Source organism: Calliphora vicina, chromosome 2 (assembly GCF_958450345.1).
Source record: "Calliphora vicina chromosome 2, idCalVici1.1, whole genome shotgun sequence".
NCBI classification, from domain to species: Eukaryota; Metazoa; Arthropoda; class Insecta; order Diptera; family Calliphoridae; genus Calliphora; species Calliphora vicina.
Genome location: NC_088781.1, coordinates 96,746,002 through 96,756,840, shown reverse-complemented (window position 1 = coordinate 96,756,840; position 10,839 = coordinate 96,746,002).

The following is a 10,839-nucleotide window of genomic DNA, read 5'->3' as shown; positions in this document are numbered from 1 at the left end:
CATACAAAAACCAACTTAGAAAAACGTAACTACGATCGAAATGCAGAATACGTAAAATCGAAAAGAAAAATATGAAACGAAACGCAACGGAACGCAGAATACCAAAGTTGTCAAACGGAGAAAATTACGATTCGAATCGAAATGCAGAATAGGGGTGCAGGACCTATAACCCACGCTAAGTCGTTTGCCAAGTTTTTTTTCCATCGTAGCACCGTGTTATTGATAAACAAATACTTTCAAAGTTAATATTTTTATAAGAGGTAACTTAAAATAAAAAAAATATTTAAAGGTAGGAAGGTAGGAAGGTAGCACCTCTTCATAATAGTGTCTTGCGATATTCCTTCCCAGGCTATTTTAACGACATGAAATAAATCGTCAAATCGCACACGATGATCGTTATCCTGTTGGAAGCTCCCTATAAGTGGCATCACATCAATTTTATGAATTGGCCCAAATCATTGACCAGAAAAGCAACCCCAGACCATTGCCTCCTCCATGTTTAATTGTTCCTTTGCAATACTTAGGATTCAGTATTTCTCCTTTTGGATTGGGTATACGCCTTATTCCATCGGAACTTTTTAAGTTGTATTTGCATTCGTCAGAGAACAGTACTGTCGATGTGGGCTTTGGCAAACTACAGTCTAAATTGATTTTTCTTAGCTGATATAAATGGTTTTTTTTGCTGGTAGTCGGCTGAATAATCCGGCTCTACTGCTCTTCTACGGATTGTTCTTTCGCTAATGCATAATCTTAAACTGGTTCTAACTTGATTAGCTGATGCTGTAGGATCTTTTTATATTGCTCTATTGATCAAGGAATTATCATATTGTGTGGTTTTACGCGGACGTCCCCCAGAATGAACAGTCTGCAAACACTTTAAAATGAGTCTGGAAATAACTGATCTGTTAAATCGAATATTTGTTACTCAATTCATGTGGTGATAAGCCGGTCTTTCAGTCTTCTATAACTTTAATTTTAAATTCATAGTAATACTGCTTTAGTTATGGCTGATACTGTATGTATGCATATACTAAGGCATATTTGTTTTACTTTGTAAGAATGGTATTTTGGCCAATATATTACATATTTTTTTTGGAATTTAATGTTTTATGGCGGAGTAACAAGACTCTCAAATTGCCAGTTTGGCTTACGTTGATTCCGGACTAAATTGTACCGTTCCTTATAATATCGTTTTTCCAGACAATTATGATACCGTTTTCGCTATTATAATTTCCAATAAAAACGATAGTAAAATCGCCATGCTGCAGATTTTATTCTGAATGCTATTTTATACTAAAAATTATATACATACATACATACAGTCAGCGTCAAAAGAAAGTGTACAACATGTTTTTACATTTAAAACGTTTTATTTACATATTAAAAAACAATTTTTTCTCCAGTTCTAGTATATTTAACAAAACACTTAATTGTTCTCTTGCAATATATAAATAAAAAACTAAACTATTTCAACTGCAACAAAAACAGTAACAACAAAACCAAAAATACTCCATTTTTAACGCGTCAGAAAAAAGTGTACACATTTAGAATTGCAATACGATTTTTCTAGCTACATAAAAAAATATATTGTTATTCTTTATTTTTGCCTAGATTATAATTTTTTGTGGATCTTGCTGCTAGTCTCATGAGATTTTAAGATAGTAGCTTTTCTTGTTTGATCGCGAGAACTTTAAAACCATAATGGGAAAACAAACTGCTATTGAAACAAGAAAGTAAGTCACAAAATTTAAAAATGAAGGCAAATCGGTACGTGAAATCTCCTCTAAAATAGGAAGAAGCCATAATACTGTAAAAAAAATTATAGACAAACAAAAAAATTTAGAATTTTAGAAGATCAGCAACGTGCCGGAACACCAAAACGCCTTAACAACCTTGAAATACGATCGATTGTGAGAGCAGTGAAGAAAGTATTCACAGTAAGTGCAGTAAAATTATGCGAAGAATTAACAGATTCGTCTGGAGTGAGAGTTAGTAACAGTACGGTTCGCCGAGCGCTACACCCAAATGCTCTATATGGTGGAGTTCCGAGAGAATAACCCCACATTTCCAAACGAAATAAAGAGCGACTTCGAGAATTCGCAAACAGGTATAAAAATCAAGAAAATTGTTTTGGAATAATGTGCTGTTTACGGACGAAAGCAAGTTTGAGATTTTCGGAAGTAAAAAATGGAGTAAAATTTGGAGAAGCAAAAATCAAGAGTTCGACCAAAAAATGTACTATCTACCGTAAAGCATGGTGGTGGTTAGGTGATGGTGTGGGGGTGTATGGCGGCAAGTGGCATGGGAAAACTCATATTTATTGATAGTTTGATGAGCAAAACCGATTACCTAAACATTCTTATGGAAAATATGGAACCCATCATTAGAAAATTAAATCTAGACCGAACCTGGATCTCCCAACAGGACAACTATCCGAAGCATACTTCTTAACTTGTTAAAGAATGGTTGTTGTATCATACACCGAAACAACTGGAACAACCCCCACAGTCACCGAACATTAATCCCATTGAACATCTGTGGTAGCATTTGGACAGACAGATCAGAAAATGAAATATTACCAGCAATGACTCTCTACACGAAATCCTGCAGGAAGAGTGGTTCAACATCCCAACATCGGTGACATCAAAATTGGTAGAAACAATGCCAAGGAGGCTTGAAACTGTTTTAAAACCCAAAAGATGTCAAAATACTAAACACGTTTTTTCTTCTAATTTCCCTAAACTGTACACTTTCTTTTGACGCGTTAAAAATGGAGTATTTTTGGTTTTGTTGTTACTGTTTTTGTTGCAGTTGAACTAGTTTAGTTTTTTGTTTATATATTGCAAGAGAACAATTAAATGTTTTGTCAAATATACTAGAACTGGAGAACAAATAGTTTTTTAATATGTAAATAAAATGTTTTAAATGTAAAAACAAGTTGTACACTTTCTTTAGACGCTGACTGTACATACATATATTTTAATCTCTTATATTAGATACATACAGTATTGACCATAACTAAAGCACCCCCTCAATGGATTTTTTCAAATCATAATTTTTTTGATAAAAACGGCTTTTTTGGGATGTATTTTGTATATATTTTATTAACTAATATTGTTAATGTTCATTTAATATTCATTTAGTAAAAAATAATTTTGTTAAAAATTAATTTAAAATGATAAATCATATAAAAACTCAAAACGCAACGGACAAAACAAAAGCACCCTCTTATAAGATGTTTAAAAATTTGACTCGGTACTGCATATTTGCAATGTGATTTATCGGGAATCACAATGAATGGACTTAAAAATTATAAAAAATAAAAATATAGGAAGACGTAGTGTGCAAAATTTAAGTTTTATACAGTTTATTGTGAATTAAACAATGACAAGGAACAAGTACTCCAGTAAATTTAAAACTAAAGTTATTGAAGACTGGAAGACGGGCTTATCACTACATGAATTTAGTAAAAAATATTCAATTAACAGATCAGTTATTTCCAGGCTCGTTTCAAAATTTTTTAAGACTGGTCGAAAATGTCCGGTGCATTCTGGAGGTCGTTCGCGGAAAAAATCACGATATTACGATTCCTTGATCAAAAGAGCAATACAAAAAGATCCTACAGCATCAGCTATTCAAGTACGAACAAGTTTAAGATTATGCGTTTGCGAAAGAACAATCCGTAAAAGAATAGTAGAAGCCCGATTATTCAGCTGACGACCAGCAAAAAAACATTTCTATCAGCTAAGAACTAGAAAGCTAGACTGAAATTTGCCAAAGCCAACATCGACTGGAGTGTCCAAAAATTAAAGACAGTACTGTTCCCTGCCGAATCCAAATACAACTTAAAAAGTTCCGCTGGAATATGGCGTGTACGCAGACCAAAAGGAGGAAGACAGAATCCTAAGTATTGCAAAGGAACAATTAAACATGGAGGACGCAATGTAATGGTCTGGGTTTGCTTTTCTGGTCAAGGATTTGGGCCAAATCATAAAATTTATGGGATTATGGATCGGTTCATGTACCGTGATGTATTGAAAGCTGTAATGTTGCCTTATGCCAGTGAAGAGATGCCAATTATAGGGAGCTTCCAACAGGATAACGATCCTAAGCACCCCTCCAAAGATTGTAAGACTTGGCTACACAGCAATAAGATTCAAGTGCTTCATTGGCCTGGTCAATCTCCCGATCTCAATCCTATTGAGAACTTGTGGCACATTGTTAATATGAAAATAAATCGTGAAAATTGTTGAAATAAGGATCGGAAATTTTCACGATTTATTTCATGCCGTTAAAATAGCCTGGGAAGGAATATCGAAAAACGCCATAAAAACATATTATCTTCTATGCCAAGAGATGTTCTTGTGCCATCCAAAACAAAGGATTTGCAACAAAAAATTAACTAAAATTTTTTTTTATAGTATATCCTTGAAGGGGTGCTTTAGTTTTGTCCGTTTCATTTCCTACCTTAAAATATTTTTTGATTTTAAGTTACATCTTATAGAAAGGTTAACTTTGAAAGTATTTGTTTATCAATACTAAACATATTAACAAATGAAAATAATACATAATAGATATTTAAAACTTTGATTTTATACAAAAAAATACCTTATGAAAAAAATTCATTGAGGGGGTGCTTTAGTTATGGCCAATACTGTATATCGCTGAAATAATACAAAAATCTGAAAAGGAAAAATAACAACATACCATACATATTTTTATCACATTCATCACGTTTCAAATATTGCATATATAAATCACCATAAAATTGAAGAAAATTATCGCGATTTTATTATTAATATCCCACTGTTTAAATCAAATAATAACCTTTTGAATGATTTAATATTTATTTTGTTTTCGTCTTTCTTATGTCCCAATAAGCATTTTTACTGGAATTCAAGTTGAAAGAAAGTGTAATTCAAGCCTTGAATTATAGTCAAGCAATTGAATTACAGTTGTATTACACTTTATTTTAATAGCATTCTCCAGTAAAAAGGAAACATATATTTAAGCCATATGTTTTTTGTTTGAAAAATAAATTTTCAAATATTTTTCATGTCTAAAGTATAATTACATTTGCATTCAAGTCAAATTCCAACAAAATGTTCAAGTGCTTAAATTTTTGGGGCTTTGGTGCTTACTGGGTGTTGTTTGAAAATGTTTAATATAAATTATTTATCAGTTTGAATTTTTTTTTTTTCAAATGTTTGTTTAATTTATTTATTTTATTGGAAGGAAAATATTTGGAAACTATATTGCTATAATATCGTTTTCAATAATAGTATATGATATCATAATCGCCCCCATAAGGTAATACCGGTTTTGCTATCATATCGTTTTCTGGTTTATTGGGTCGATCTATATCTTCATATATGAAGCTGGAACGCTTAAACCTTGTTATTAAAATTAAGAGTGATAATGGTACTCCCCCTGTTGATACGTTGAGTTTTGGTACTCCACCAGTTAACGATTTGAGTTTTTAATGGTACTCCACCAGTTCACGATTTGAGTTTTAAATTGTACGACATAAATTAAGAGACACGCGATTGTTCACGATATTTCATACAGTAATAGTACCAGAATTTATGATTGTACTAGGGAAATAAAAATTCCAATGACACAATATATTAATCATAAATTTACAGATAAAATCTGTGTATTTGTTGAAATTAAAATTTATTGGACCGACTGATATTTTCAAATTGTCAAAATATCAAAATTGTTAATATGTAGTTTTAAAATCATAGGTTCTAAGATTATATCATAAGTAAATAATCACCCCTATCGACATAACATGTGAAATTTATGTTCCCATGAAATATCCATTTCCCTCGAAGGGAAAATTGCTATCGTGATATTCCCATGAACTCTTAATTCACAATAGTTGATTTTGTTCGTAACAGATGTTTATTGTTTACAAAATTCCATCAAAAAATTTCCCATTTTAGGAATTTTTTCATGTGAACAAAGTTGATGAATGAAAAATGGGAAAAGGGAACATATTTAATGTGAAATATTTATTCGCGATGAGGGCGAATATTATGTGTGTGAAAATAAATATAAAGTTGACTAGCAAAGACAAGAACCACATTTTATAGCACAGCACATTTGCCACTTAACAGAGCTCTGGTAATCGCTTAACAGTAATAATACTTGAAAACATATAGATTTGAAATAATAATATATTTGAATCCTGATCTTAAGGATGACACTATGTGTAAATGGTAGTCCAAGGGTCATTGAATGGGACCGTAGTAGTGGGATATCTGAGATGTCAGTGACCCTTGGACTACCATTATTATTATTAGTGAGGCTTCAAGCACTACGACCCATAGGATATTTTGTGCAGCCTTAAAATTCATCATATAAGATTTAGTATACGTATGAAGCCAATTAGCCAGTTTGATGAGTGATCAACTACATCCCCTGGAGCAAAAATGGTTCAATCGAGCCATTTGCCAATAATCACAAAATCTGCACTATTTTGTCTCAACTTTACCTAAGGTAAATTGATTTTATCTAAGACCACAATGTCCAGTAATCTCAAAGTAAGATAAGGCCCTAAGCGCCGACAGGCTGTATGATACAAAACAAATCCTAATATTCTTCAATCCCCTTCATAAACATTCTGTTTTTGAATAAAACTAATAAGAAATGAATAAAAATAACCGAACGGTTTAAAGGTTAATAGAGAACATAATTTTATTTATTTATGTATTTTGATTTTTCTTAAAAACTAACATAATATTCTTATCAATCAGAAAACATTCTGATAATAATTTGTGAATAAAACCATACAATCAACAATACTGAGTGCATTTTCATACAGCATTCAGTGACCTGATTGTATATTAACATTCTCAATCAGATGTCACACATAAAACTTTAAATTTATACATAGATTATTTTAATGCGTTTAAAAAATTATAAAATATTTTAATTACATTTCGTGCCCTTAATAAAACAATAGTGTATAATTTTGTTTGCCATTTCGAAATAATTTAGTTTAAAATTTTTGTTTTATTAGACATCTAGAACAAAAGTGAAATTTCAATTGATCTTTTGACCCACTTTGTGGAAGTAGAATTTTACCAAATTTTGACCACAAAAATAATGGTGTATATTAGGGTGGGTCAATTTGTTCGGATGAGAAAAAACGGGACAGGCGTATAGCAAAATTGGAATCTACACAAAATTCTAAGAAAATTTCCAAAAGAAAGTATGGATAGCGGAGTCGATTAAGCCATGTCCGTCAGTCTGTCTGTTGAAATCAATTTTCTGAAGACCCCTGATATCTTCGGGATCCAAATCTTCAATGACTCTGTCAGACATGCTTTCGAGAAGTTTGCTATTTAAAATATGAGGAAAAAACCAGGACAACCTCGATTTTTGACCTACATCTGGATTACTAAGTCATTAATATAGACAATATGGATATCTAATGATAGATATTTCAAAGACCTTTGCAACGACGTATATAAGACCATAGTAAATTGGACCTACTACAATGGGTCAAAATCAGACAAAATATTTCTTAACCCGAAAAAACCAAAAAAAAAAAACAATTCGAAATTTTTTTTTTTTCAAAAAATGAAAAAAACTTCAAGAAAAAATAAATTTTGTTCACCTAAAAATATTTAAAATTTTTATTTTGAAGTATAATTTGGTGAAGGGTTTATAAGATTCGGCACAGCCGAATATAGCTCTCTTACTTGTTTTATATGAGAACCTATTTCTTTTTGCACAGTGTTTTAATGACAATTTTATGTAGACAAAAATGAGACATTACTTGTTAAAATCGGTTTATATTTGCAAAAGTTATTAAACTTTTTCGAAAAAGTTTACTAATATTTTTTTTTTATTTTTATTCATATGCGCTGGGGTAGAAAATCTAAAATAGGTGTTAATGAAAAGTTGAATAACTTTTACAATTTTCATCCGATTTAAATAATTAGAACTATGTTTTGTTACGAACTAAATTTCCTTTATATATTGGTATACATTTTTATAAACTTTCATATCAAAATAAGCATTGAAAAGCGACTAAAATCAAAATTTCTTAACTGTGTATTTTGAAGCCTCTCAGCAGGATCTAGGTTTTGATTTTAGATCCATAGTTTCTTGGCGAAATTTTCTTAGAATTTATCGTAGATTTCATTTTTGCTATACTCCTGTTGACCAAAAAAACTGACCCACCCTAGTGTATATGCTTTTACACTATTGTTTTATTGTGGGGACGATTTATAATCTAACATAGATTTTATATTCCTCATGAATTGTTTTTTATTTTAAATTTAAAAACTTCAATATGATTGAACAAATTCAGTAGAACAAATTAGGCTGGTGTAAATATCCGTCTGAAATCTTGATCCGCTTCCTCGTATATACGTAGATCCTGTCAGACACGCCTCGGGGGAGACTCCAACTGTGTGATGTCGAAGTTTCGATGACTCCTCGGTGACATCCCAGTTGCGTCCACGTGTCGTTGTGTTGCTTGACCAGTATATCCTTAGTTTCCTCGCGAAGGAGGTGTTCGGAGGTAATTTGAAGGCACCCTGTGACGGACCTTAGGCTGCATTTTGACAGCTTTAAATATTTCTCCACTGAGTATAACTCAACGAAGGCGATCACACTGGAACAGCATAGTTTACCACTGACCGACCAATCGTCTTGTAGGTATCTAAAATGGTATCTTTGACCATACCCCAAGTTCTGACGACAAGTGGCATAAGGACCTTGTTCCTATGTTGCAGTTTATGCGTGATTGCAGCGGCGTATGCTGAGGAGGTAAAAAGGCTATCAAAAGTGACACAAGATTTTCGGGTGGTTTACTGTCGGAATTTTTACGCCGTCGACCACAACTCCTGTTGTCGATGACTTCGTTGGTGATAATTGCATGTTACGTACAGTGAAGAAATCGCCTACGGGGTTTTGAGCATTTGTCCCTGCCACTCAGTTCACTATCCATGTATTCGTATTGTTGAGGATTGTGGGCTGCAGAATGTCCTGGAATTATGTCTTACATATGTCGAAAAAAATATGTTAAAAAAAAAAAAAAATATATTTATTTATAAATACAAAAAAAACAGTCTGTTCATAAAAGGACTATGGTATTTCAGCATCAGCATGGTCATCCGTCCTATTACTTTTGAAGGCTTAGCCGCGTTGATATCTTCTGCAACTTCAGTTGGCGTGAAAATTTGTATTGTGTTCGAGACTGTAAGATCATGTTGAGAAAAATTAAATTTTTTGGCTTTTTCTGGAATTTTGGGCGCCTCGAAAATGATTGTTTTTGATATGTCTTACCCCCATTAACACGAATCCTGGTTATGCGTTAACTAATAGTTATACTGTCGGTTAAAATTATTTTTGTATGAAAACTGTCAGTATAACTATTAGTTAACACATAACCAGACTTCGTGTTACTGGGGGTTAGTGGAACTTTTTTTCCTCATGTCAAAAGGATTCGAAAAATCGATATACGGAATTCATTTCACCAAATTTTATTATGATCGGTCCATAATTAGTCATAGCTTCCGTATAAGACCCGCTTCCGAAAATCGCGAAAAAATTTTGGTATATACAAAAAATTTAACATAAATAACTTTCATATAGACTTAAGTCACCATACGACCTAATTTCATGGTGATCGGTCCACAATTGGTCATAGCTCCCATATAAGGTCCACTTCCGAAAACACTCACTAATACAAATTATTGAAATTTTAAAAGAAAAATGTTTTTGCTTATTTGCTTATAAATATAAACGATCAAATACGAACGGTCGGGATCGAAAAATTTAAGGCCTTATTTAAATAAGGACTTAAACGGAATCCAAATATTCGTTTAAATTATATGGACATAGAAGATGTACAGATCGAAAGACATGCATTTTTTAATCACTTTCTGAGTCGAATGATCCTTAAGATGCATTATTTTTGAGTATTACAAAAAGTAGAAGAAATGCTGTTTTTACATTTCTTAGAATTTTCCGTAGAATGCGTTTCTGCTATACGGTTTTTTATGAAAAAATCGACCCATCCTAATACACACATATCAGTTCTATTTAATTATTTTTTTTATATATTTTTAACATATCGCTCATTTGCTGCAACAACGTCATAACTCAAAATCCGGGTTTTTTGAACTAAGTAATACAAAATATGCGCCGTTCTTCAGTCTTTCATATAGTTTTATCAGTTTTCAAAAACGTCAATTATTTTTTTGTGTGAGAGTGTCTCGTATATTTGACAAGTAAAAATTTGGGTTAATATACAGATTAGAAAGATATTAGCATCTACTATCTAAATCAGGTTTTATTTCTGAAATTGAAAATTTATTTAGGAAATAGTAAAATGTCATAAAACATTCAAAGTCGTTTTTCTCGAAACGACTTTATTTGAATTATGACGTTGTTGCAGCAAATGAACGATATGTATATTAGGGTGGGTCAAAATTTTCTTTTCTAAAATTTTTGAAAGGCTCAGAGATAAAAATGTGCCAAATGGTGTAGCTAATATGTATCTAAAATTTTATTGCATTGTTTTAAGTTTTACTGCCTCCGGATCGCGATTAAATTTTTGGAAAGAGTAAATTTTTTACATCACATTAATAATACATTTTTATGCGAAATAATATTAACTACTGATACCAATATAAAATTTTACCCAGCCCAGTGATTCAAAGAAGCAGTTATTATATTTGAAAACTTATTAATTGTAATGTTAATATATCCCCAACAACATATTCTTGAATTAGCTGTCCATCGAATTTTGAAAATTAGATTCACAGCGTCAAATAAATTACGGCTGTTTCAGATACCAACGATAAATTTTAATGC